This window comes from Pinus tabuliformis, chromosome Q (genome assembly GCF_031772625.1).
Source record: "Pinus tabuliformis cultivar Carrire ecotype Pingquan chromosome Q, CPIR1, whole genome shotgun sequence".
Lineage (NCBI taxonomy): Eukaryota > Viridiplantae > Streptophyta > Pinopsida > Pinales > Pinaceae > Pinus > Pinus tabuliformis.
This window is the reverse complement of record NC_142296.1, coordinates 200826586-200853088: the sequence shown is the minus strand read 5'-3', so window position 1 is coordinate 200853088 and position 26503 is coordinate 200826586. Positions and strand designations below refer to the sequence as shown.

The following is a 26503-nucleotide window of genomic DNA, read 5'->3' as shown; positions in this document are numbered from 1 at the left end:
TCCTAGAATCTTTACCATTAATACATGGACATCAACAATATCACAAATTATAGTAGGAAACAGTTGGAGATTAGAGTTCCTTCCCAAGGCTAGATGAAAAATCATGTCAAAATTCAAGCACATCCATGGCTTTGAAGCCTGTTTGAAAGTTCCTAGTATATAACCAAAAACAGAATTGTAATGTTAAACTTTAGGACTAATACTGGAAATGGTTACCCTATTAACTTGAATTTTAATAAATTCAATACTAAAATGGTAAAACTATTAGTGTATCTTATTGACAGTAAATTTTATCACAAAATAAAGGTTTATTTTACTTGAGAAAGCATAATATATTGCAGTTAAGCATGAAAAAATATTTGTATCCATAATTTAAATCAAGGGAATCGACTCTGAAAAACCAATACGTTTATCATAATAGGAATCCATGTGTACAAGTGTACTTTCCACAATTATTGTGAAATCAATGTAAACCAAGAAAAGAAGACTCAATGGACCAAACTATGTTCTGCTTCCAAAATTGTCGACCCATCTCAAAAGAATGGTGAGTAAGAATGTATCCCATTACTACATCTTAATTTAAAATTCTAAAACTTGCTAGCTAGGCTTGAAACATTTGAACTATAGATCTTGTACCAGAACCAAAGGGAGACAAAATGTTTTGCATCTCCTCGCAAGCTATATAACCAAAGAAAAATGGTAAACCAAATAGCCTAATCAAAAGCTTTCTCCCAATCATCCACTTCACTGGAAGAGTACTTATTTTGATTCTCTTGAGAGGATGAAACTTCAGTGGAACCCATAGATGTTAGAGGCTTGGAAGATGGTTGGGCTACATTAGTTGACCAAGTCTCTCCTGCATTATATTTCTCAAGAGCTCCATATGGATTTATTCTTGTTAAAATAGGATTTCTCTGGAATTGCCATACTGGCCTCGATACTTCAACACTTGACCAATCCTCCCCCATGAATCCTCCATCCACACACTTTATTACTCATTTTTAATTTTTTTTCCATGCATTATCCTTTTCTGATGTCCCATATTTTGTTTCCCAGGAATTGCAGTTGGTTAATCCACCATTATGAGGGACTACAATAACACCTCAATATACAGAAGCATGATCCACACGTCTAAGAGTAGTTGCAACCCTCACATGATCTGTAAATATGGCTAATGCATTCTTGTCATTTAGTCATACAAGTTCACACTCGCCTCCAAATCTCAAAATCAGGGAACTCACTTATGTTCTCTTGGTAAATCAAACAATGCAAGGACGAGCCTGGGATCCATATCTACAACTAAATTGAAAGGTGGAGCTTGCATCGACCCTATAGTAGGAAGTGACCCTTTGGGAATTATGCTACATATGGGGATCTTGACTTATGTGTAGTCTGTATGACCAGAAAACATTTTGGTTCCCATCCAGCTGAATATATGGAGAGGTTCCATCTTTCTGCAAGATGTCTCAACATATCCCTTTTTTCCTTTAGCATAGGACCAAAAACATGCACACGAATGCTGCTTGAGCGGGATTTTGTTTTCCCCAAAACCAAGTATCTAAACCTTTCCTCAATAGCTGAAACCCATTGTGGTTCTCTCCTGATCAACTCAGCCAGAAGTTCTGAAATTTGTTCATTCACCCCTAGCAGATCAACTGTTGTGCAAATTCCAAAAGCATCTACCAAAATCTTCTTCTTCTCCAAATTTAGACATTCTTCATCACATGCAAGATTTCTCTGGCCCAGAGGCACTCTATTTGATTTTGACTGCACTGGCTAAAGAGGAGCAGGCAATTTGTGAAGAACAGAGGTTTTAAAGATAGGATCAGCTCTAGTATTGTTGCCTCCAGCATCACATGGGACCTTTGCAGTCAATCGACCACATGAACAAGTAATAGTCACTAGAAATTCACATCTAGTATTAGGGCATGGAAGAGGTGGGTGACATGAAGCAGTACAAGTATGCCTACAATCTCTCCGAGGAGCTCCAAAAGGTTTCCCACATGAGATTCTACTTACTGATGATGAATTTTCCTTGGAAACTGAGTCACATGGAGGTAGATGGCATGTCCTAGTACACACATGAATTCCACATTGCTGTGGTTTCCCACGGAGCTTGTTGCATCTAATGTCCTGAGAAACACATGGCACATTTTTTAGAGCTACATGACCCCCTACACATTCTTTTGCAACAGGAACAGTACAAGGAGGGAAATCCTTGATATGGAAATCATGAGTCGCAGGATGACCACATGTTTAAGGAATGGAGAATGGATATGAGCATGAAGGAATGGCTTTTCCATAAGGGATTGGAGGAGCAATTGAGATCTTCCCACATGCACAAGAAATATCAATGAAAATAGTTTCAAGGCAGGGTGGATAGTGGCCACTATGGTAAAGTTCTTGGCAAAAATTCTACCCACATTGCAACTTTTTCCCACATGGCATTTGACATAAATGTGGATCCCAATCACCTAAATCATTAATTGAACCCCCTAGATTTCCAAGAGGGCGGCCTCTTTCACTGCATCTATGTCTACCACAATTTTTCTTTTGTTCACAATGCTCTTCACATTTGAATTCATCGTTCTCCTCGACGGATACGATGGTCTTCCAGCAAGGGACTGTCTTAGATGATGATCCACATCAACATTTTTATTAACAGAAACCAAACAAGGAGGACATTTATACAAAAATGTTTTCCACATGGAAGAAGCTTCTCACATACCTCTGAGCAGGTTGGTATGCTATCCATACAACTCTTCCTTTGATTTTGCAGCTGAGTTTTACCACAGGGGCAAGATTTGACCTTCCTAGGTGATAGTTCACACTCTCCACATTCTCCAGGATGACATATCTTGTTGCACTTATGATTCTGAGAGGAAATGATTTTCATGCACGGGTTCTTACATGCAAATACACCAATTTTCCAGTCTATTTCCCCTTGGATCTCCATATCGCCACAAAGTATCATCTCCTCCTTTTCCCCACAAAAGCATGAAGCTTTTATTAGAACCTTGCAAGGATCACATGGGTCTTCATGGCAGACATTGTCACAATAATGGTGTCCACATTTGAGAGGCTTTTCATAGCACTATCCACATGATTCAATTGATTTATGATTAAAACATCTCCTTGTAATTGTTGTTTTACCACACGGGCAACGTTAGGGGGGAGCCATTACTGAGCAAGGTGGGAAAGTCCTTGGATGACATTGCAGAGTACATTTATGTGAGCAACTGGGAGTTTTCTTTTCCTTTTCAAGTGGCTTCCCACATGGTCCTCCACATGAATGTGGAGTGAGATAATATTCTACTTCTAGCTCTTGCACCTTCCCAAAAAAAACAATAGTAATGAAGATGATCTGGGAGTGAAAGCTGCACAAACTAATAACCAGGGCATCTCCAGTTGGAACCCTAACTCTACCCAATAGACAAATCTACAAAGGATGGAGCTCTTGCCCATTTCCTTACACAATGCAGGTGAAAAATGGCATAACAACTACCACAAGACCAAATTGCTGTTGATCGTCCAACTATTTCATATCATATCATGCAGTCAACCTTTAATATATCCTTTATTAAGCTTCTCTTCAATTTTCTGCACTAGCTTTAGTACACTGGATCGATCCAAATTTGTCTTCTCCCTACTATCCTACTTTGTCAATAGACTCGTAGCTCAAAGGAGGATGAAGAAGATTCTGCCTCCAATCTTGGTTGTTTTTCACCATCTTCCTATTCCTGAAACCCTTCATTTCTCATCTCTACTGACTTGTAGATTGTGTTGTCAATGGAGGGGTCCATAGGGTCCTCATTTGCATAATTTTGTCCGTGGATGGATACCCCATTTTGCATATCATTATCATAATCGCCAATACTCTCAACATTCTATTTCCCAAGAATGCCCTGGTTTGCATTATGTACAAAGGTTTGATTGTAGAGTCCATCGAAGACAATAAGTGTAGCAAATAATAACTTCTTTGTGGCTATACCTGGCGAATTCACGACCATGGAACTCACTCGTAGAGTGTGAAGTTCCAAAAATGGAGTTGGTGGAAATCATAGGAGTAACAACAGATATCACGAGAATAAAGATAGAGTTATTAGACAGGCGTCACAAGTTAGTAAAAATGGTAGACAAAATTTTGAGGTTAATTGATTTAAAATAAAGGCCTTTCAGTGTAAATATATAATAATTAGTTATTGCTCATAGACTTGAAGCTTGAAAAATAAACTTGGAAGTACAGACATTAGATATATTATAAGGGGCATTCAATGGAACATATCCCAATCAGGTTGCATAAACTCTCTAAGAATGCTGTTGTAGGCTACATAAGTGATCCAGATTTAAATAGGAATGCAATAAAATATAGAGATAACCATAGAGACAGATATGCAGTGGAAATAATACTTCATTTCATTAATGTAAAATACTGAAATATGCTTACAAACAGAAATGGAAATAAACCAGCTAGGGCGATGGTAGCTTATCTCTGAGAAGAGATGTGGCGGCTACATGCCTATGAAATGTGTTACAATGAGGCTCGAAGGCCTATTTATCGTTGAGAAACAATGGAAAACGCTTAACATCCCAAAACCTAACCCTAGAAGATGAAATGCCAAATTGTGCGCCCCGATTGGGTAAAATGGTACATCAATTTCCCATGGTCGTAACTTTGGCACCTGATCTCCGTTTGATGCGTACAATAGCTCGTTAGAAAGATCTATCCGAGAATTGTAAATTTGGGAAGAGAAACATAGGTTCATGGACCCATGTTGCTCCCAGATTTCCCAAAAAACATCGTTTAGGGCCTCAAAACGACTCCAGAAGTTCAGGACCTGAAAAACTGCTAAAAATAGTAAGCTGCGCTACAATTTAGTAAACTGAAAAACTGAAAGAGACAGTTATGGGGGTCCAAATGGTATAGGTGGGTGGCCACCAACATCCACCTGGATCATTTCTCCCCCCTTAGGAAGCAATGGTCCCCATTGCATTGAGTTCCTCCATCTGCTGAACTTGTTCTGCAATCTCTGATGTGTCTAGTAATGGTGGGAAGCATGGTCGACGACAGTCCACATTGAACACTTGGTGCAGGTGAAGGAATGGAGGAATGCTGTGCTCCAAAGCATTGTTCCCCACAACCTTGGTACTGTTGTAAGGACCATGTCAGAGTGGTCTGAGCTTCTGATGGGCTCTTGTAAGGCGTTCTTTCTGCAGATGTAACCAAACTTTGTCGCCCACCTAAAACTTGTGTGGTACCCCTGTGGGTGAGGAGAAGTTGTTCCTATGTTATGTCATGACCGTATCCCTTTGTTGTTGTTGCGTGGAGGGACCCTTCATGGGGGTCATGGATGTAGCAACGATCTTCCCCTTGCTTTGGGAGTGAACTAGACAAAAAATAAATTTCCTAGTCTATGAGATGAGCTTGCTGCCTTTCTTAGCAATGATCAAAGAGGTGGCAGTAGGTGGGGCTACCTCTGGTATGCTGTATACTAAATTATCCAAAGAAATAATGACAATGCGAGGCCTTGACTCATACACAGCATGTCGCCTCCACAAGTATGGCTGGCCTAATAGTACATCACAAACATCCAGAGGTGTAACATCACACAATACCTCGTCTGTGAAGGGCTTGATGCTGTAGGGAAGGCGGCACTGCTGGCGAACTTTGAGATCTTGTCCTTCATGAAGCCACCCGATACTACACGATTGCGGGTGTGGTGTAGTCGGTAGGCACAAACACTTCACGACCTCTGTTGAAATGAGGTTCTTTTGGCTGCCACTGTCGACAATGAATTGCAACGGCAAACCCTTCACCCACATTTGTGAGTGGAAAAGGTGTTCCCCCTCCTTTGGATCTTCAGGCTCATTTTTCTGGATCTTGGTGGTGGCAACAGTGGCGCTGGGATCTGCATCAATGATCTGCTTCCCTTTGCCATTCCCCTTGTCGGGTTCTGGCTTAGGGTCGGAACATGCATTTGATTCGGAAGCCTTCAACTCAGCCACCAGCGATTGCTTGGTCCAACACTCACTTGTGTTATGAGTGGGACTCTTGTGGAACTCACACCACTTTCTTGTGTCCTTCTTCGACTTTGTGGTGTTGTTATTTTCTTGTGGCTTCGATGGGTTGTCTTGGGTCACCCCGCCTTGGCTTTGTCCTTTCGTCTTCGGATTTGCAGATCCAAAGTCTCTCTTATTCTGTTTGAACTTTTTCTCGATTTTGAGAGCATATCGATACACTGTGCCAAGCGAGGAGATGTTCAGGAACTCCATCTCTTCCTGGATGTATCTGTGTAGGCAGCCGCAGTATTTGAGTACCAGATGCAGCTCAGAATCTTTGATACCCAACTGTGTGTGAAGGGTATGAAATTTTTTTGTGAACTCCGGCACATCTTGGTCTTGTCCCGGACGCAGTGTGGTCCATTTGATGTATTTGTCCTCATAGCTTTTGATAGGGTAGTACTGCTCCTTGACGGCATCCCGGAATGAATCCCAAGTGGGTGCGGCTGAAAATAGTGAGCCCATACTTTCATTCTTCTGCTCGCAGTAGGTTTCCCACCAGTCCTTGACGTGGGGGGTTGCTTTGAGAAGGGTGAAAACAATATTTTCCTGACTCAAAAATTCATGAACAGAAAAATACCCATCTAACAGACTTAACCATTTATCTACGACATCTGTGTCTATTTGACCCTCGAAGATGGGGATTTCAAAATTAACTTGTACCTTAAACGGTGTGGTGTTTCCAGAGTAGCTGTAGGAAGCTGATGCGTCGTCTCTGGGTAGCCGCTGAAGGATTTGCGCAAAGCTATCAATGATCGCGTTCCTTTGTTACTTGAGGGCTTCTTCGAGCAAGATTTTGATAGGATCTCTTGCCCCCTCATCTTTCTTTTCATCCGCCATGGGAGGACGTCGAGATTTGGAGGCTGGTCTTGCAAAGGTTCGATCAGTTCAAGCCCTAACTCCTTATATCTCGACCTCGTTTGGGACATGCAAAGAAAAACAGAGAAAAAGCAGACCACTCTGATACCACTGATCTGGACTTAAACATGAACGTAATAAAATATAAAGATAACCATAAAGACAGATATGTAGTGGAAATAATACTTCATTTCATTAATGCAAAATAATGAAATATGCTTACAAACAGAAATGGAAATAAATCAGCTAGGGTGATGGTAGCTTATCTCTGAGAAGAGATGTGGCGGCTACATGCCTCTGAATTGCCTTACAATGAGGCTTGAAGGCCTATTTATTGTTGAGAAATAATGGAAAACCCTTAACATCCCAAAACCTAACCCTAGAAGATGAAACGCCAAATTGTGGGCCCAGTTTGGGTAAATTGGTACATCAATTTCCCGGGGTCGTAATTTTGGCACCCGATCTCCGTTTGACGCGTACGATAGCTTGTTAGAAAGATCTATCCGAGAACTATAACTTTGGGAAGAGAAACATAGGTCCATGGACCCATGTTGCTCCCAGATTTCCCAAAAAACATCATTTAGGGCCTCAAAACGGCTCCGGAAGTTCAGGACTTGAAAAACTGCTAAAAATAGTAAACTGCACTACAATTTAGGAAACTGAAAAGCTGAAAGAGATAGTTGTGGGGGTCCAAATGGGATAGGTGGGTGGCCACCAACATCCACCTGGATCAAGAAGAAATATGAATGGTATGTGATGTAGGATCCCTTGGCCAGAAATCATCAGAGGCTCTTATAACAGCAGTCTGTTTGGAACTGTATAAACAATTAAATACAAATTTGTTACTGTTACGGTCAAGGGAGAGAAAAGATTGGTCAGATTGTTTGTTTACTACAAGCAAGCATACACAATTCTATGGCACTGACCTGTAAAGACCATCAAGATTATGAATCATACAAGCAATTATCCCATTATCAGGGAAATTTCAAGCAATAGAAGCCTCCATTTCTTGCTGATACTGGCTGTCCAATTTAACACGACCACCATGGCCTACATCTAATGTCTCGATAATATTCTAGACGTCCACTTTGACACCATTAATGCCAACACTTGCTAGATACAAGTGGACATCGTCATAAAATTGAAACACAATTTTGGGATGGACTAAGCCCAATCCATTTAATTTTATGCATTCTAATGCCTCGTCTGGTTGGTGAAGAAGAATCCCATGAGGCTAAATAGGGAATGACAATTTTGAATTATAATGCTCCATTCTAGAAACATCAGGCTTCACTCCTCCCCAGTAACCAGTGATAGCATGCCAAAAATAAATTTACCTGGAATAATACAAATTTAATATAAATTGAGAACAAAGTAGCATGCCAAATCAACTATGGAGGAAAGTAGTCTGCATATACAAATTATAGTTTAAATATATCAACTAGTCACTAAACAAAGAATGTAGCTTATGAATTCAGGAGGAAAGTTCTAGAATGAAGGGTTTGGAGCATATAGATAAATAAGGAGTATAATTGAGTAATTCCTAATGGACAACTAAGGTAGCTTACCATAAATTGTGGGTCTTCTTTGCTTCTATAACAATGTGTCTAAGGCCCAAAGCAGGATCCTCTTGTCTTTGACCAGTCTTTCCATCTTTTAGAAACTTATAATTCTCTTTTACATGTGTCAGCCGATTTGCAAAATTGAATTATGAGCCCATAGAATGTTTAGAGTTCCACTAGAAAATTGAGCATCAAAATGAAATTATCTTTAGATTATAAGAACTTTGAGAATAAAAAGGAAATTATCTTCATATTGCAAGAAGATTCAGGATCAAAAGGAAATTATCTTCAGATTTCAAAGAGATATGAATTATTGTCTTCAAATGTCATATTTGAAGAAAAAAGAAGGTCAAGCCTACTTTGTTGTATTGCCAACTAGAGGAGGCTTTGCATTAGAGTCCATTTCAACAGATTTCCAGCCATCATCAAGAAGTAGAAACTTTGGAGGGGTGCCCCCTTTCTCTAGACTGTTAAAGAAATACAAAAAAATCACAAACATTTGGAACTGGACCCTTAGGATAAGGTCACAGTGTAACTACATCTCGACAAGAGTTGATATACGATTACAGAACATAAAAGGGGGGCGGGAAAAATAATATAACTTTCTAAACCTTGTTTTACACCCTCAGCTGTGACATCTGTGGAAAATGCGTCCCATGTACACCACCCAAACCAATTGAGTATATCAGGTAACTGCAAGAGAAATATTCAAATCATAAGACTACAGAGAACCAACGAGAACTTATAATGACTTAGTAAAAAAATACATGGATATGTGTCATTCTCAATTAAAAGTCAAGGCGAGCTAAATGTTTTAGCACACGGAACAAATTCAGACACCATTGGAAAGAACCAAGCTTCAATTCCATGAGAAATTACCATCTTTCTTTCACGATGGGAAAAGGTTTAAGAGTGCCTCTCAACAGCCCTGCGCTATCAATAATTGATGTTAATCATATAACATTGATTCTGAAATATGAGAAGTTCCAAAAGAGAGAGAGTTAAATAAGAAAGTTTTAGAATACCTCTCAACAACCCTGTGTTATCAATAATTGATGTTAATCATATAACATTGATACTGAAATCTGAAAAGTTCCAAAAGAGATGAAATTAAATAAGAAATTTGAAACATGGAAACGTTCTCACTCTACTGCACTAGTAATCACTTCATATGGATCCGTTCCAGCACCAACAAAAGCTGAATAAACTCCTTGAGTTGTCTCAACAATAGGATCTCCTGGAATGCCAAATACGAAGTAAATTCAAGAGAAAATCAGAATGTCTATTTTACTCTCGGGAATTGAAAATTGAGTCATATTAAGAATTTTATTTTATACCATTCATTATCCCTACGATTCTTACTTCTTTCCAGACATATTTCAAGCTCATTGTTTTCATTTCCTTGCAAAACGGCTCTAAAATATCCTTCCAATAGTGGCAAGAAAACAATATAGATTTTTGGCTCTCCAATGTCATCGCCCACACCAGTGCTCAAAGGTGAACCTTCACTACCCTCAACTAGAAAAAATTGAGTCTCAAATCGGACATCTCTCCCATAGGAGCCCATCCTTTGTGTCATACACCAGAGCTTGAAGTGGAACAAAGACATAAAACGAAGGCCTTTGCAAAAATACATATAAAATCATCCATAGTAACCCATAGAAAAAAATTATGATCAGAATAACCAAAAAAGTCCCCAAAAAGTGCACTTCTTGCACTATCAGAATGCATTGTAAACGTCTTGCACATTGAAGTTGACATTTTCTAAATACAAGACACTGAAGAAAACATCCAAATTGAAGACAAAATATATCCTAATACAGTAGTCTCCTACATGATATTTTATTGCATTATTAAGCATGTAATCTTCAGTATGTCCTTCAAAAAAACATATCAAAAGTTCAAAACCAAAAAACAAGAGATCCAAATATCATTCTGGTGTTTATTATCATACATGAACATGTAGTTTCTTCAGATATTAATGAAACTCATTCTTGACCAAATCATGTTGCAACTAAAAAAACATAAAACGATAGATTCCAATACCTAGCATTCTACTACTTTGGGTTTTACATAAGTAGATCATGTAAACTATCAGACTATTGAAAAAAATAACAGTCAAAATGACCTTCAAATTAGGCTTCTGAATACAAGATCAAGTTCCCAAAAAAAAAGTGTAAAACACAAAAGCAAATCGAGGTAGGCTTCTGAATACAAGATCAAATTCTCCCAAAACAAAGGTGTAAAACACAAAAGAAAATGCAGCTATGCTTCTAAATACAAGATCATGTTCCCCCAAAAAGTTGTAAAACACAAAAGAAAATGCAGCTATGGTTATGAATACAAGATCATGTTCCCCCAAAAAGGTGTAAAACACAAAAGCAAATGCAGCATTCTGTTGCTTAAGATGTACAGAACCAAAATACATTTTGTTGTAACAGAAAGACTAGTAAAATGTATCAGATCATTACCCCAAAGAAAGCCACATCAAAAAAGTTAACATAACAAACAACCTTCAAATTAAGCTTGATTTTGAACCCCTAATCTTCAGAAACAACAATTTTCCATGAACAATTTCATTGCAAGGAACAATTTCATTTTTGAGATAAGTGAGGGCATGCCAGGGAGATGAGGTCAATCCAAATAGGCATCTGGTTGCCTGTGACCAAGTGGAATGTGTGTTCTAAAGATGTAGAAAATGATGTAGGTTGCAATAAGGAATATCATCAGAATCTGGAAAATCTCAGATAGTACGTGGGAAAGAACAAAGTCAGAAATGTGGCGGGCATATTAGAAGTCACTATAGGTGGAGAAAGTTACCCCATACCCCAATATGCCACAGTAACCCAAAACTATGGCAAGGGAACAAATAAAAAATGGGAAGTATCTAAGGACTGCATTGCGAGCAGCACAGACAAAACAAAAAACTACCAGACAGATATATAGTACTCCTCAAACCCAGCCAAATATCCATGTAGCATTACCAAAATAGTGCAAACCAGATCTACTTACCTTCGAGAAAAAGTGCTACTCCACCACCATCAAAATCCCACATAGTCACACCAATATCCAAGAAGATCTTCCATTAGAATTCCCTCTCTGCCGCAGCAGCTTCCAGAATGCCCAGGAAGGCCTTAAAACTAGTGGCTCAAACTTGGAGTTCTGTATAGTCTCAATAGTTACAAGCTCTGTAACACCAAACTCTAGCACCCCATCTATGAAGGGAAGGCACACCACTGTGTGGCATTAACACAGAGTTCACGAGAAGTCAATGTCTACTGAGACTGGTTTCATGCCTCCCCTGTTACACCGTTTATCTCTGGATTTAGCTCCTTCATCCAGCCCACCATGTGGTCAAAGGATCGATTCTCCTGGACGAGCACCACTATTGTTTTTATAGGTTCGGGTATTTCCATCTTCAATCCTATAGCTGCAATGTACAATAACACATGTAAAATTAGGGCTTTAGCTAGTCATAACTCTTAGGATACTCTTTTAAGGGTCGGGTTCTGCATGAATTGGTGAATGGGAACATAAGGAAGCCTACCCCACCTGCAGTGCCGTTGCCATTTATGCCTAGTAATTTTGCGATAATATCAAAAGGATGATCAATACCACTATGTAAGCAAGCCCATAGTGCAAGCAACATCCATCGTAAGTCTGAAGGCACTGCGGAGGTTGTATGCCATTTTTCAACCTGCACGAATGGAAATTGTATAACTTATATAGGAGAATCCCCCAAATTCAACTCTGCCCTCAATTTTCAATTTGCAAACCAGGAAATTGAGGGCGATTACAACTAGATCCAACCTTCAACCCATGAAATCGCCAAATTCAACTCTTCCCTCAATTTTCAATTTGCAAACCAGGAAATCAGGGGTGATCACAACTAGATCCAACCTTCAACCCACGAAATTGGGTGACTGCAAGCAAATGCAATCTCCCAAATCAGGCGAATCAAGATTTTTTTGTTTATTGGCTTTTATTTTTTTGGGATAAAATGTAATCAATATTTATTTTTAAAATAAATTTTCAACTACGTATAGAAAATGGGTATAATATTAAAATTCCCCCCCTCCAAAATATAAAACCCCTTAAATTTCGCCTTTGGGCTAAGATTTGCCCCTAAAATTTTCTATGGAACACACAAAGACACCAGATATAAGTGGAAGCCCATAAGGGAGAAAACCATAAATTTTTGGTTGAAAGTGATGTGAAGGTGTTGTAGTGGCTACAACCACCCTCCAAATTTTTTCCTAAGCTTCGTTTTGGAGCCTCCCTACCAACCTTTCACAAAAATATGTCTTGCTTCGTCAAGTATACAAGCTCCAGTGATTTTCTTGCAGAACGACAACCTATTAATCAAACCTTGATGCATTCCCCTCACAGTATATTCATCTAAACTTGGTCCAACAGCAGGCTAAGCACCTCCTTCAAGAATTAGCGCAAATCTGGAGGGAAACTAACCTTCCCTCTAGACATTGCGCAATCCTGACTGACAGCTTGCTGGGCCCCAGAATTGCGCAATTCTGCTGAGCAAGATTCACCCAGAATATTGCGCAATCCTTCCCAACTAGGCTGCTCAACCCATAATTTGCACAAATCTGTGCAATAGTAAGCTTCTCTACCCAAAAATTGTGCAAATCTTCTGAGCAGCCAGCCTAGCTCCTAGCCATAAATGCGCATTTTCTCCCAGTGGTTGAGCAACCTCTTGCATGTGCAACTGAGTTGACCGGTTCCCTCTAGGACCGAGCAAAATAGACTTGCAAGCATGGGCTGCTTCTCCCAAGGCAACATGCAAAGGCATCCCTTGTTTTAGGGACCTATTTTTGGCAGTTGGAGGTTACATGCAAGGATCATTTCATAAACCTACCACCAAGTGTCGCTTTCCCTATATTTGTGGCATGCACGTCATAGCCTTGATTTGATCAAAACTTATCAACCGGACGTTGCATAGCTCATTTCTCACATCAACCTTGCAGCTCTAACATCCAACATTGCATCTAGGAGCTGTCGGCACATTTAGTTCAGCTGTTTTGGGGTAATCTCTCTTTCCATGTCTTGTGTTGCATTTTTGGCACTTTTTGTGTTTCGCTTCGTATGAATGTTGTCTTTTTGATTTTAGTGAGTGCTTGTTGTTGTTTTGATACATACTAGCTTGTACTAGCACCATTTCAGTTTTCGTTAACATCCCACTGTTGTCGCATGCATGAAACGATTTTTCACAAACGGTTGCTGATTCGGCAACTCGCCTCACCCACATGCATGTTGTTCCATTTTTTGAATCTTTCATTCACCATTTTCATGCATGATAATTCACTTATGCTTACACTTAGTATCGCCATGCATTCGCATTCGCATTCACTTTCAGTTGCTTGTCGGCGAGTCTAGGAAGCCTTGGTCCGGACTCTGCCTCACCAAGACAACATTGCACAATCCTGAGAGGGAAGGCTCTCTTTTCCTCTCAGAAAATACACATTTCTGCCCAGTGACTATCCTCTAGTATTGCATTGTGCAATTTTGAGGGACAATGATCTGAAAATTATCATAGACTTAAACTAATGTAGAATTAGTTAACCATTAATGATTTGAATGTTAGCTCAAAGCACGAAAATTGAGGAAAACTGCTTGAGAAGAAGACTTTACGATAGCTGATTAAACACAATATAGATGCATAACAAAAGTGAAAATAGAAAAAACACAGTGATAACAAACAACAAAATTGATTACGGAGTTCATCCCTGATGGACTATGTCTCCCGGTCCGCTTTCAAGATGAGCGACCACTTTATTAGGATTGAAACAGATGAGGTCGATTAAACAGAGATTTTATCAGTTTTCATATGCACACAGGCACTTCTAATCAATTTCATCAGATAGCCCTCTGAACCAGCTTTCCAATGCCTATCACGGTTCCCAATTTTGACTCTGGATGCTCCTGTTACACTAAAAACAAAACTGCCTATGACCTCCAAAATCTGCAAACAAAAGTCAAAACCACTCTCCTCCTCATCCATGAAGCAAAAATTCCTTGTAAAGGCCTACAAATACACCAAAACCACCTTGTCTAGGTTCGAGGTGAATGTATTTGCACTTTAGATAAATTTGGAACTCGGTCTTGTTGGCAACTGACACCTAGGCTGGTTGCATGGTGGTCGAATTAGTTTGTTCGACAAAAAACCAACAAAACACCCAAAAATACCTTAGGATAAGGTCGAAACCACTGGCGATTAGGTTAACCGGGTGGAGGTTGAACCGTTGCATGTGACTGCCAGTGGTCTAACCACCAGATGCCACCTAGTGGTCTTCTCTGGCGGTTCCGACGACGACTTCGCTAACTGTCTGTTCACATGTCCAAACGGTCCCCGCGCGGTTATCATCTGACGATTTTAGAACTATGGTGAAACTTTGACTGTTTACAACCCAACGGTTAACACTTGTCACATGTCTACCTTTCTCAGATGCGGTCAGCGGACTGTGGTTAACTCAATGGTTCACATAACCCTGTCACATGCGCCTTGTCCCCTTCGTGGTTCCATTGCAGTTAGCGTGACGGTTAGGGCCTTGTTTTTTTAATTGTATTATTTTACAATGTTTCAAACATAGTCGAGAGTTAATATGTTATAGTTTAGAACTGGGGTTAGGTCTTTGTACATCGTTTTGGTGTTTAGGACTTTAGGATTAGGTTTATTACATGAGTTGTAATGCATATCTTTGTAATGGAGTTGGTTTAGGGCTAGGGTTTTAGGCTTTAGGTTTTGTATTAGGATTTTGATTAGGTTTAGATGTAGATTAGGTTTTAATATATAAATTTTATCAAAACCCATTTACAATCAAACGTCACCAAGCGACATTAGTGACATTTGTCACATGACGACAAACTTGTCGACAACAAAACCTGCGAGTGAACGAAAACCCAAATCCTGCGAAGGCGAACGACAAAACACATGTCGTCGACCAATCCTGGCGGAACTGTCAATGAACACAAGTCAACAGCCAGGTACAAACCCATATCAACTGAATGCCATGAAAAACCATAACATTACCTGAACAACCTGATCCATAACCAACACTGTCGAAGTTGACGACACCAAACTAAATTGATGACAACTCCGAATACTGACGACGACACTTGAACACCTGTGCAACTGATCTGATGAGATCCTCCTTGATAAGACAATGACTGATGGCCCAGAAAATTGCGCAATACAATCACTGATCCTGTAACCATTGCCAGCTGAGATTACACATTGCATAATTCTAGCAGTTAGCAGCTAGACTGGACTATGCATTGCACAATTCTAGTAGTCAGTTAGCCTCCCAGCAGCCTAAACTGTGCCTTGCGTAGTCTTGGCAGTCAGTCTCCTGACCTCCCGATGGAAATTATGCAGCCTTAATGATCAGTCACACAAGTGTGTTGCAAGTGAGTTCTCAAGTTCATTTTGGTTTTCGAATGGCAGATTTCTTACCATGAGTGTTGCCATGTCTCTAGGTATTGCAGGTGTTCATTTTCCTCTCAGCATTACAGGTACAATGGATTCCAAGAGAGAAGAGTCGAAGACACCATTTAGAGCACACTTGGAGATGCAGTCAATCAAGTGTCTATGAGCTTGCCTACTCACGAAGACATCAAGTTGTTTGTAGAAAAGGACATCAAGATATGATGGCAACAACATCACAGTGAGCAACATCATGAATAATAGCTGAAGGCAGCATACCAGATGCAACGAATGCAAGAGGAAGGTTGTTGACAACACGGAGGTAGAACAAAGTTGCAAGCTCAAGCAGATCCACTGATGATGAAAGAAACTTTGGAGACTTAGGCTATGAGGTGACGGCGTGATTGCACGAAGACAGAGAATGGAACAAAGAAGGAGTTGCATGTGCTGAAGCAACAACTCAAGGAAGAACATGAGCTTCACAGATAAGTGAATGAGTTGCAGCAGGAACAGGAACAACAGGGGGCACAACATGCACTCACGGATGAAAATGGACCCGTATAAGTTATATATCCATCCCAATAGCTAGCACAGAGCAGACATGGTGAGTAGTGTTGTTGATCGCATGAAAGGGATTCAGAAACATGCATGTCATTGTGTGCATGCATGCGATCCAACCCATTCAGCACACTCACCAAGGCGAAGACAAGAAGCAAGTCTAGCTGGAGTTGAGCATGTAGTTGACAATTGATGCACATGACCACCAACACACATTGGAAGACCAACACAGACAATATGCATTAGTGTATTTCCAGTTCGGTTGCACCAAGAAGATCATGCGTATTCTAGTAGACGAGTTGGCTGAAGGAGCCACACCAATGCACCCAGATGCAATGGAGGAAAGAGTTCACTTTAGAAAGATGTCCCCATGGGGTGCATGCAAACCATCACAGACGACCAAGCTTGGCATCAACTCACCACCTTCTCCATCACAAGAATGTCAAAGAGTTGGTCTCACCACAACAGACCGAGTGTCTGTGATGTCTTGCATGGCTTGCTGAAGCCATTTCGTCTCACATGAGCACATGTGCATTGTAATGTAACGTCATGTCAAGTGGAAGTTCAAGTGCCAATAGTTGGATGTAACAGTCATAGAGTAGATGAAGGGTGATGAGGGTAGATGAACTGTCACAAAGGGGAATGTCAAGAGTCACACCACCCTTTGCTATAAATAGAACCTCATAGCTTGTTGTAAAGGCTTTTGGTCAACCAAGCTTCGATAGGAGTATCTTAGAGAAAGCTTGGATAGTATTGTAACGAGCCTTGGCTTCTCCACTGCACATAGCTAGTACATCTCTTTGGAGGAGTAGGCAGTTGTGGCTATAATGTTCCACTATTGGAACTAGTGGTTAGACATGGATGTATTGTATGACTGGTATTTACACTTAATAGAACAGAGCCAACACGTTTCATGTATATGTTGTATTGTATTCTATGCTATCTGGTTTACTCTAAATGATATATGTATTTGTTTGCTTACGCATGCATGTATGGACTATTCTATATAAGTATGTATGAATCTTTTTAAAATGTGTTGTTGATCTAACCATCACTTTGGATTTCTCGCTAACTTGCTTTCCAGCTTGTGATGCATCTTCACTCGTGTGTTCCCTTCCAAGCTGAGTACTATTACCGGTTTCCAAGGGGCGCACTCATCTCAACCCCTGTGTGTTAGAACATCTCATGCACCTTCCTTGGCTCGCTGCAGCTGTCACACCCTTGCTACCAATAGGGACATCTTACTTGCCTCTGTGCGAAATCACGGTCAAGGCATTATCGTACGACCCACTGCTGGGACTCCTACACCAAACAGTCTGAGGTCTAATTGGGACTTCTTACTGGGGATCCCCTTACATGTTGGCGGGTCCAGCACCGTCAACATTTTTTCCTTAGAAGGAGGGCCAGATGACAGGCTGAGTCCTCACATCTGTTTTGAATCTCTACATATCTATCATGACTAACTACCAAGTTGCTCTTCCAGAGTGCATGTCTTATGGAAACGACTTCATTATCTCAGAAAAGCTCTCGGATAACTTGTCTCATAAAACATATGATGGTGGAGGCCATGTAGCCTTGGTTAGGCATGTGGTCAGCATTGTAGGCTCATGCGAAAGACATGGATTCTTTGAAGAATACATGAGCTGCGCGCTGTTCGTCTACACGCTTCGAGGGCACCCAATGCGCTGGTGTGCCACACTGCCCAAAAAATCTATTCATTCTCTTACTCATCTGGTCACAGAGATAGACCATGCTTTCAATCACTTTGATCGTAAAGCACTCAACAAAGAAATTATGAAATTATGAAAATCACCCGATGAATCCGTTGAACAGTTTTGCACACACTTTTGTATTCTTGCATATCGATTTCCTAAAGATGATATTGATTGGTAATTTTTCGATGGGAGATTTGAGTATCTTCTTTACATATCTGAAAATCCACAATTCTTGAAATCACTCGAACCCTGCTCATACTCTGGTGATGGAACTACGCAATCATGAGAAGGCACAGTGGCCGTCACAAGTGACTATCCACCTTCACCTCATCAAACAGCTCCACCACCATAGAGTGATGTGGTAGATCATGCACATACCTCTATTGAACTGTCACATTGTCCCACCTCACCTGCTCTTGATATCTATGCAGATTTGGCTTGCAAGCCTATTGGTTGTCACGTGGATTCATTCCCTCGACCTCCATCCTCGTGTTCTGTTGATCCTCTAGATTGTACTGTCTTGTGTTCTTCCATTCTGGACTCCTCACCTGTTGTGAACAAGGATCAAGTTGTCGACGGAGTTGGTGTTATGCAACAACTTGCACCATCATTCATGATGAGTATGTGCAGGAATATAAAGAATAAACCATGGTGAAGGATGACTCCCTTCTATTCGTGCCTCATCTGCTTCATCCTGACATCCCTTGTGATTTTTCCACTATAGATTTCCCCTGTGAAAACCCATTTCCAAATGTTTCTACTTCATTCACAAGACACGTCAGATGTAAGTCTGTCATTACAGTGCATAGAGGACACATATTCCTACGAAAATATGTCCAATCTGTCATTTGTCTTTCCTAAAGACATAGAGAGTGAACATCTTTGCTTCCCATCTACCCCTCTGCCTGATTCATCAAATCACGAGGATGCTGACAAACATCTTGAATTTTTTGATCTTGGTTGTCGTGATCTCTCTACTTATTCATGTGATCACGATGTTGATTTAATCATTGTTAATCTATCTAAGACACTGCTCTACAATGATCTATCTGTCAACGAAGTCGAAACCCCGCACACTATCGAGGCACTTCAGCGCGAGCTGATGGTTATGTCAGGCCCTCACTGTCCTAAGGCTGGTTTCACTTTCAGTCCAGAAATTATTGAAACACTCAAGGCTCCTCATCACTCTTTCCTTTGAATTGAAGATCAACCAAAAACGCATATTTCACTTCCTCCACTCAAACTACATGATCCCATCGCTCATGCGTTGGAGGAATATTGCACAGCAAGCACACATGCACAACATAAGTGGTCTACATTTCTCATGTTTTATTGCATGTCACAGTCAAGAGAATGCACACACTTAACATTTACATGCAGTGTAGCACAACACCATGGCAACCCCACATACTGCATGTCATGATATTTCACTCATGTCTGTTTTATGGCCGCTTGTAAACTCAGAGTGTGTTTGTCTTCAATGTTATATATTTCTTATTTGCTGGTTCACATAGTTTTCTTGTTCGCGAACCATGCCTCCACCAAACAATGTGCTGGTGGCTGCATTGGACGTATCAATTCATGTGAGATGGCCCATGCACTGTCAGCTTAGGAGTAGGAGTAGTGTTTTCTTTTATTCTGTTTGCTTGCATGCTTGTTTGCTTACTTGCTTTGTTGGTTTGTTCACTTGCTTTCTTGTTTGCTTACTCACCTTGCTTTCGCTTTCTCTTCTACTTCTGCTTTTCTTTGTTGTTTGTTTTCTTGTTTTGTTCATAGGTTAGTTTCAAATGAAACCATTTATGACTCTTGAAACAAGTTGGGTAGAGTTTGAGAGGAATTGTACAACTATCAACATTTGGTTATCAGTTGTCTGCTCTCTTATGTAAGAAATTGTTGTCTTCAGTCCATGATACATCAATGGGAAGTACGCATTATTCGTAGTGAACCTTTTTGAAAACACAACGCTTGGGTGCTCGCTAGTATCACCTACTATAGTCAGTTATTTTTGGTTTAATCCTTGTCAGCTCAGTTAAGTAGAGTTAGGTGAGGGGGAAAACCTTAACAGGAACGTCAGAGGTATTATAAACTACTTCTCTGTAGGAAAAACCTCTTCTGCTCTCAATAAGTCGAGATCCCTCTTTTACCTCTGAAATGAATAAGTGCTATGCATAGTTATGAATATGAACAATGAAAAAAATGAAAAAGTGAAGAAAGTTTTAAAAAAAAAGAAAAAAGAAAAAATGAAAATGAATAAAGCGAAATAAGAGAAAGGCTTCCTGCACAGAGAACTGATGCAAGTAACTCCGCCAAGGAACTGACTAGGTTCACTGGCAGCGGAGCCATGCTTGTGTTCCTATGTGACTTCCCTGGGGTACTGTCTAGGTCCGTTGGCAGCAGAGAAACACCAGAGATGAAACTAAGACTCTGACGATTATACTGTTTGTGCACCAATATACCCCTCAACCCCAATCGAAACAACTGTGTTGACTTGGCTTGGAATGTTTGTCAATTGACCAAGAGCTTGGTGGATGCTACATCTTACAATCAAGCTAGTATGAAAATAAGACAAGTGTTGGGTCTAAAATGCGGATGCAAATTAGAGTTTCATTTACTATCAATCCGGGTAATTAAAATTCGACGATCATCCAATATATATGGCCTTAGAGACAAACTAAACTAAGCTAGGTGAAGAAATGCCAAAGCTCCCTTACAGGAGGTCTTTCATTGGAATCTCCAACACCTATTTAGTCATTTAATCAAAATGAAATCTAAAGACATTGTGACAAGTGTAAGAAATATTAAATCTCCCTTACAAGAGTACGTTAATTAATATTTCTAATCATCTTAATCAACAAACTATTTAAACTAATGAAATCAAACAAATCAGATTCATTGAAAGAAACATTAATACCATCTTAAGAAAGGTCATTCGTTAATATTTCAAACATATGAACCTAATAAAATTTACAAACAAACATAAAATGAAATCTTACCAAAACAAAAGTGTACTTGCTAAACAATGGGGGCCCTTCCAAGGATTCACAAGCACATCAAAAGAGAAGTCAAATGTAGAAGATCAAAGAAGCTCCATTTTATTTATCTTCAATTGCAAATTGCAATTACAAGTTCTACATTCCAAGAGGTTCTAAAATCTCCATTACAATGATTCTAAATTCTAACTTCTCATTACAACATTATAAGATCCTAAGGTTCTAAATTCTAACTTCTCAATTCTAAATTCTAAATTCCAAAATTACAAATGAAGGAGATAACACTCCTATTTATACAAAAGTTATGATAACAAACTCATAAATGTGGATCCACTATTCCCTCTTCAAATCCACATATCTCTCAACCAATGGTGACACATAAGCCTATCCTCCATGATCTTCTCTATGAGGTCCATGATCTTATCCATGAGGTCCATGATCTCCTAAAATTCGAATTTGAACATAGAGTGCCACATAAGGGTGCCATAGAAGCTTCCTTTGTACCTACACATGTTAACAAACTCATTCTAATTGTTAGGTATAAGTATATGGATATTATTTTCTAAAGTTTAACCATAAATTCAGTTAAAAATACTAAGAATTAATAATGTTTTGGAAAACACAATGGTAACCCATTTAATGATGAAAGTGAAGTTGATGTGGTGACATGGTTGTGGAATAAAGGTGAGAAAATGTGTGAATGGAGTGAAAGTGGATGTATTTTAAGGATAATTCTTAGGCCCAACATAATCCTAAACTGAAGGTATTGCATGTCCTCATGCAATCTATTACATTACTTTTTGATACTTGAGCTTTGGCTTAAACTTTGCATGATATCATTTACTTAACTTTTGCAAAGTGTTTTTGATGAATTGCAACTTGGTTGGTTCTTGTGTTTCAACCATATTTTGTTTGTTGCCTTCAATTTTAATGTATGAACTTTGCATAATGATAATTTGATTTTTATTGCAAAGTATTTTTGTTGGAATGCATCATGGTTGGTTCTTGTGTAACAACCATGATTGTGTTGCATCCAATTAACTTTTAAGTACTTTTTACAAAGCCATTTATATGCTCATGTAATAGTGAATATATTTCGAAAGTATGTGGGTTTTAGAATGTGATGTATGAATATGGAAAAATATGAAGGTGACAAAGTATGAATGTAAATGTATCCCCCCCTCCCCCCAAACTGATGGTTTTGGCAATTTTGTGAAATGAGGAAAGGAAGTTTTCCCCAAAAATTATCATTCTAGCTTTCAAGGAATTAAATGGTTAAAAGTTAGAAAATATCATACCTCAACTTACCCTTTCAAAAATGGATGAGAGTTGTGCATGTGTGGCTGCAAAATTCTGATCATAGTCTTTTTTACTTGGTTGTGAAAATGGTGGATGAAATCAAAAAAGTGAATCTTTTATTGTTGCTGCATCTGTTGCTGGATCTTCTGTTGAATGTGCGGAATCTATTGCTGAATGCAGCTGGAAATGTATAAGGCTTGGAAGGTATACAAAATTTAGAATTTACACTTCCACCCTAGCCTTATTTATTGACTTGTCCTCAAGTAATTTATATCAAAAACTGAAAAGTAATGAATGTAATTCTACTTCCTTTGCTACAAAATGATTGATCTTCATGTCTTCAACGCTCCTTGGCATAATTCTTGTCATGTGAATAAATGTTTTGGTGTCGAACATAACAAGAAATTGTTAACTTAGTGGCCATTGATGGATGGCTCTAGTCAACAAGAGAGCTCCCATCTTTGATGTGGATGAGAGTCAAGATGCCCCAAACACATCTTTCTAAGTATGAATGAATTTGTTGTTGTCGAATACTCAGAAGATCCGAAGGACAAGGGACATTGATGTATTCCCTTGTTTATCAGCATGATAGCTTACCCTTAAGGCATGCAAGCTTCAAGGTGTTCTTAGAAAAATATTTAGACTCAAGGACTATGGATTCAATGGTGTATGGAAAGAAAGGTTTTATTTGCAAGGGTAGGAAAATGGAAACTGACAATGAATATTAAAAGTGGAACAAAAAGCTTGTAAATGAGCTTCGTTGCTTTTATTGGTGGGTTAGGATTGAAGAAAATGTAATCAAGTGTTTGTGGATAATGAGAAATGGATAATGACTCTTGCTGGGAAAAAGTGAATTATGGCATGCAAAATCTCAAAAATAGCAAATCTTCTCCTTAATTTTGGAATTTCTGCTAAAATAGCTAAGTTTGACAAGCGTTGACTAGCCCCCTATAGACGTCGAATTCAAGTGTGGATAGGTATTTCACCATACTTGTACATTTAGGAACAACCCCCAAGTCTTCGAATTTTCTAATCTGTCATGAAACATATCAAACCATTAAACCCTTACATAAGTTACAAGAACTTGTAATCTTTTGGAAATGTCGTTCTTATGATCATGGTCTTGTTCTTTAGAAATTTTCACGAAAATAGTCTTTTGAAGACTAATTGTCGTCACAATTAATCTCCTTAATGATCAATTGATCATTCGAAACCTACTAAAAAATACTTGGCATAAAGAAAATAAGTTTGTTTAAGAAAAGATGACCATTCCATTCCTGATTCTTACGCAAAAATTGTATGCCAAAATGAAACAGATTAAGGAATATCAAAAGCATAATTTTAGTCTAGTTCATGATGTTAATAACAATCTATTTTTAATAATAAAAATAACCATGAAAAGTAAATCCACTCCCTGTTTATGTCTGATGACTCATGTGCATGTAAAAGCTTGGCATTATAGATTTGTTGTGTCCTGCTGATTAGCATTACCTTGAAGCATCCAGTGCATTATTTGCAATGATGAACGGAAGAGCTTCATTGGTTTGAATTCCTTAATGCTGAAACAGAAGCTCATTTTGCAGGGTTTTGGAAAGTAAAGATGTCTTTGATATCCAAGGAAATAAGTAGAATGAAGTTTGTTACACTGCTAACAATAACAACTCTTGCTCTATTCGTTGGATTTGTTACAGCTCAAACGCTTTCTATGGATGCATTGGCACTTCTTGAATTCAAGAAAGGAATCCAGAAGGATCCTTTTGGTTATGTACTTAACTCGTGGAATGAAAAATCAGTGGATTTGAATGGTTGTCCAACATCGTGGCATGGAATTGTGTGCAATAATTGTATGCTCACTGGAATTGACCTCAGCAATCTGAATCTTTCTGGAGAGATTCAGCTCGGGATTTTAAGTAAGCTTAAAATGCTTCAAAATATAAATCTCTCTAATAATTCTTTTACAGGGAAGTTGTCTGCAGAGTGGGGAACATTACAGCCTATTCAATATATTGATCTCTCAGACAGTCTATTTCCTGTGAAAATTGGCTGTATGCGAAGTGCTCAGAATTTGTCATTTGCAGGTAACAAATTTACTGGTGTAATTCCTGATTCAATTGGTGGAATGAGCTCTCTTCAGAAGCTATATTTGAGCTGAAATTATTTTTCTAGATGGATGCCAAGTAATTTGAAAAATTTGCAACATTTAATTTGTCTCTTCTTAATTATTTGATTGACAATTTCCTATTGTAATATTCCTGCAGCAGCTTCACTGCCAGCATTGCCCAACTTTGTAGCGTTGCCGTTTTTCTCCATTAAAATAAAATCCATTGAAGAGAGAGCAGTCATGTTTGACTTGAACGAAAACCTGTGTATCACGTGTTTTAAACAAGCTTTTGTTGAATCAAGGTGACATGAATGAAGCCTCATTATCGATTTCGAACAAATTACCTTCATTGTAAGAAATTTTAAATATTTACTTTTTCTGTTTTGGATAAGAAAAGAAGACGCCCGAATTGTAAAATTTGAATGTTCATTTGTACCCTTCATATTTTTTTTTTTTTGCAAATATATTATGTCATATTGAAAGTCCACAGAATTTAGTTTTCACTGTTCATGGATATGGTAAAGTTACATTGAGGCAGCTCAGAAATTGAATTGTATCATAGATTTGGAGTGGGCAAATAGCAAGCCTGAGATTGCGCAGCTGTGAGATGTTTGTGGAGGTGTTGTGATGACACAGGTATGACTGACAAACGAGTGAATGATGTTGGATCATGTTGGAACTAATCTGAAGAACACAATTGAAGATGTGAAAAGGTGTTATTATTGTCATTTATGCAGATTGTGGACTTAGTTTTGGATTTTAAGAAGGCAACTGGATTCGAGAGTGGACTTTAATTCACCATTAAGACTGATGGTTATCAATCTCTTCTCTAATTAATAGCTTCGCAAAATCTGCATCAAATCATCAAATCGCTCAAATCGTGCCCCAAAATCTGCATGCTTAAATCATTTAAATTGTGGTTGTAGGTTAGTTTGATTCATGTAAGAGTGATTGTGAAAGATAGGATGGTGTGATGGAGAGAGTGCATCGAGGAAAAAGATTATTTGGCTGCTATCTCAAGATGGAAAACATTTTTCATCATAGTAGTTTTCCAGAAATGCGTAGCAATTTTGACACATCATTTTGAAACTCAATTTATAGCCAAATAAAAACGAATTTTTGAAAAATAAAATGTGGGATTTTATCAGAACAGGGGAAGTTATAGAACCCATAAATGATTTGTGCCAATTCATAATTGATTGGGAGATATGCGTGGTTCTATAGAGCCTTTTTTTTGGCAAACTGTGTGAGATAAAAATGACTTTTAATGGAGACACAGTTGCAACCATTCAGTTTTATCCTGCAAAAAGTCTGCCAAGAATCCGTCTCCCTAATCTATCAATCCAGATGTTCCCCCTCCGTCTGTGCGTGTCCTGATACAGAGTATGGCTTCATGTTTTATAATTGTGTAGCAGCAAAGAGATAATAGCCAGGTCAAGTCTTGATTCAAGTTCATTTTGGTTTGTTATGTTTCATGTTTCGTTCATCAACACATTTCAGTTTGAGTCAATAATGCTCTTTTCATTTTCAGTTTTCATCTAATTATTTTTGAGTAACTGTTTGAAGAATTTTCAATTTGTTACCGAGTCTCTTCATGCATGTCATTTTAGTCATCAGAATAGTCAATAGATTTGAAGCAATTCCATGGAGGCTAAAGTTAAATTATAGTCTATAGTCGATTTTGCAAATTTTGCTAGCAAGTTGAAGTATACTCAACATTATGCTAAATAATGGTATCCCAATATGGAGCCAATGTTAAAAAAACCCAGAAATGCACCGCTGCAATTATTGTGCCAAATACAAATGAGTTCCACCTATAGGAAACACTAGAGATACCATGTTTGCTTCTGTGGTGATGATTTCAATTGAGGGGTAGGATCAACTCATAGTGAAGTAAGAGGGACAGTTCCTCAATGGGCAAA

At 38.9% G+C, this 26503-nt stretch overlaps 1 pseudogene; it reads right to left on the bottom strand.

The window, feature by feature from the left end:
- Positions 1 to 713: 713 nt before the first annotated feature.
- Positions 714 to 10047, bottom strand: LOC149218889 (NF-X1-type zinc finger protein NFXL1-like; annotated as a pseudogene).
- Positions 10048 to 26503: the final 16456 nt, after the last annotated feature.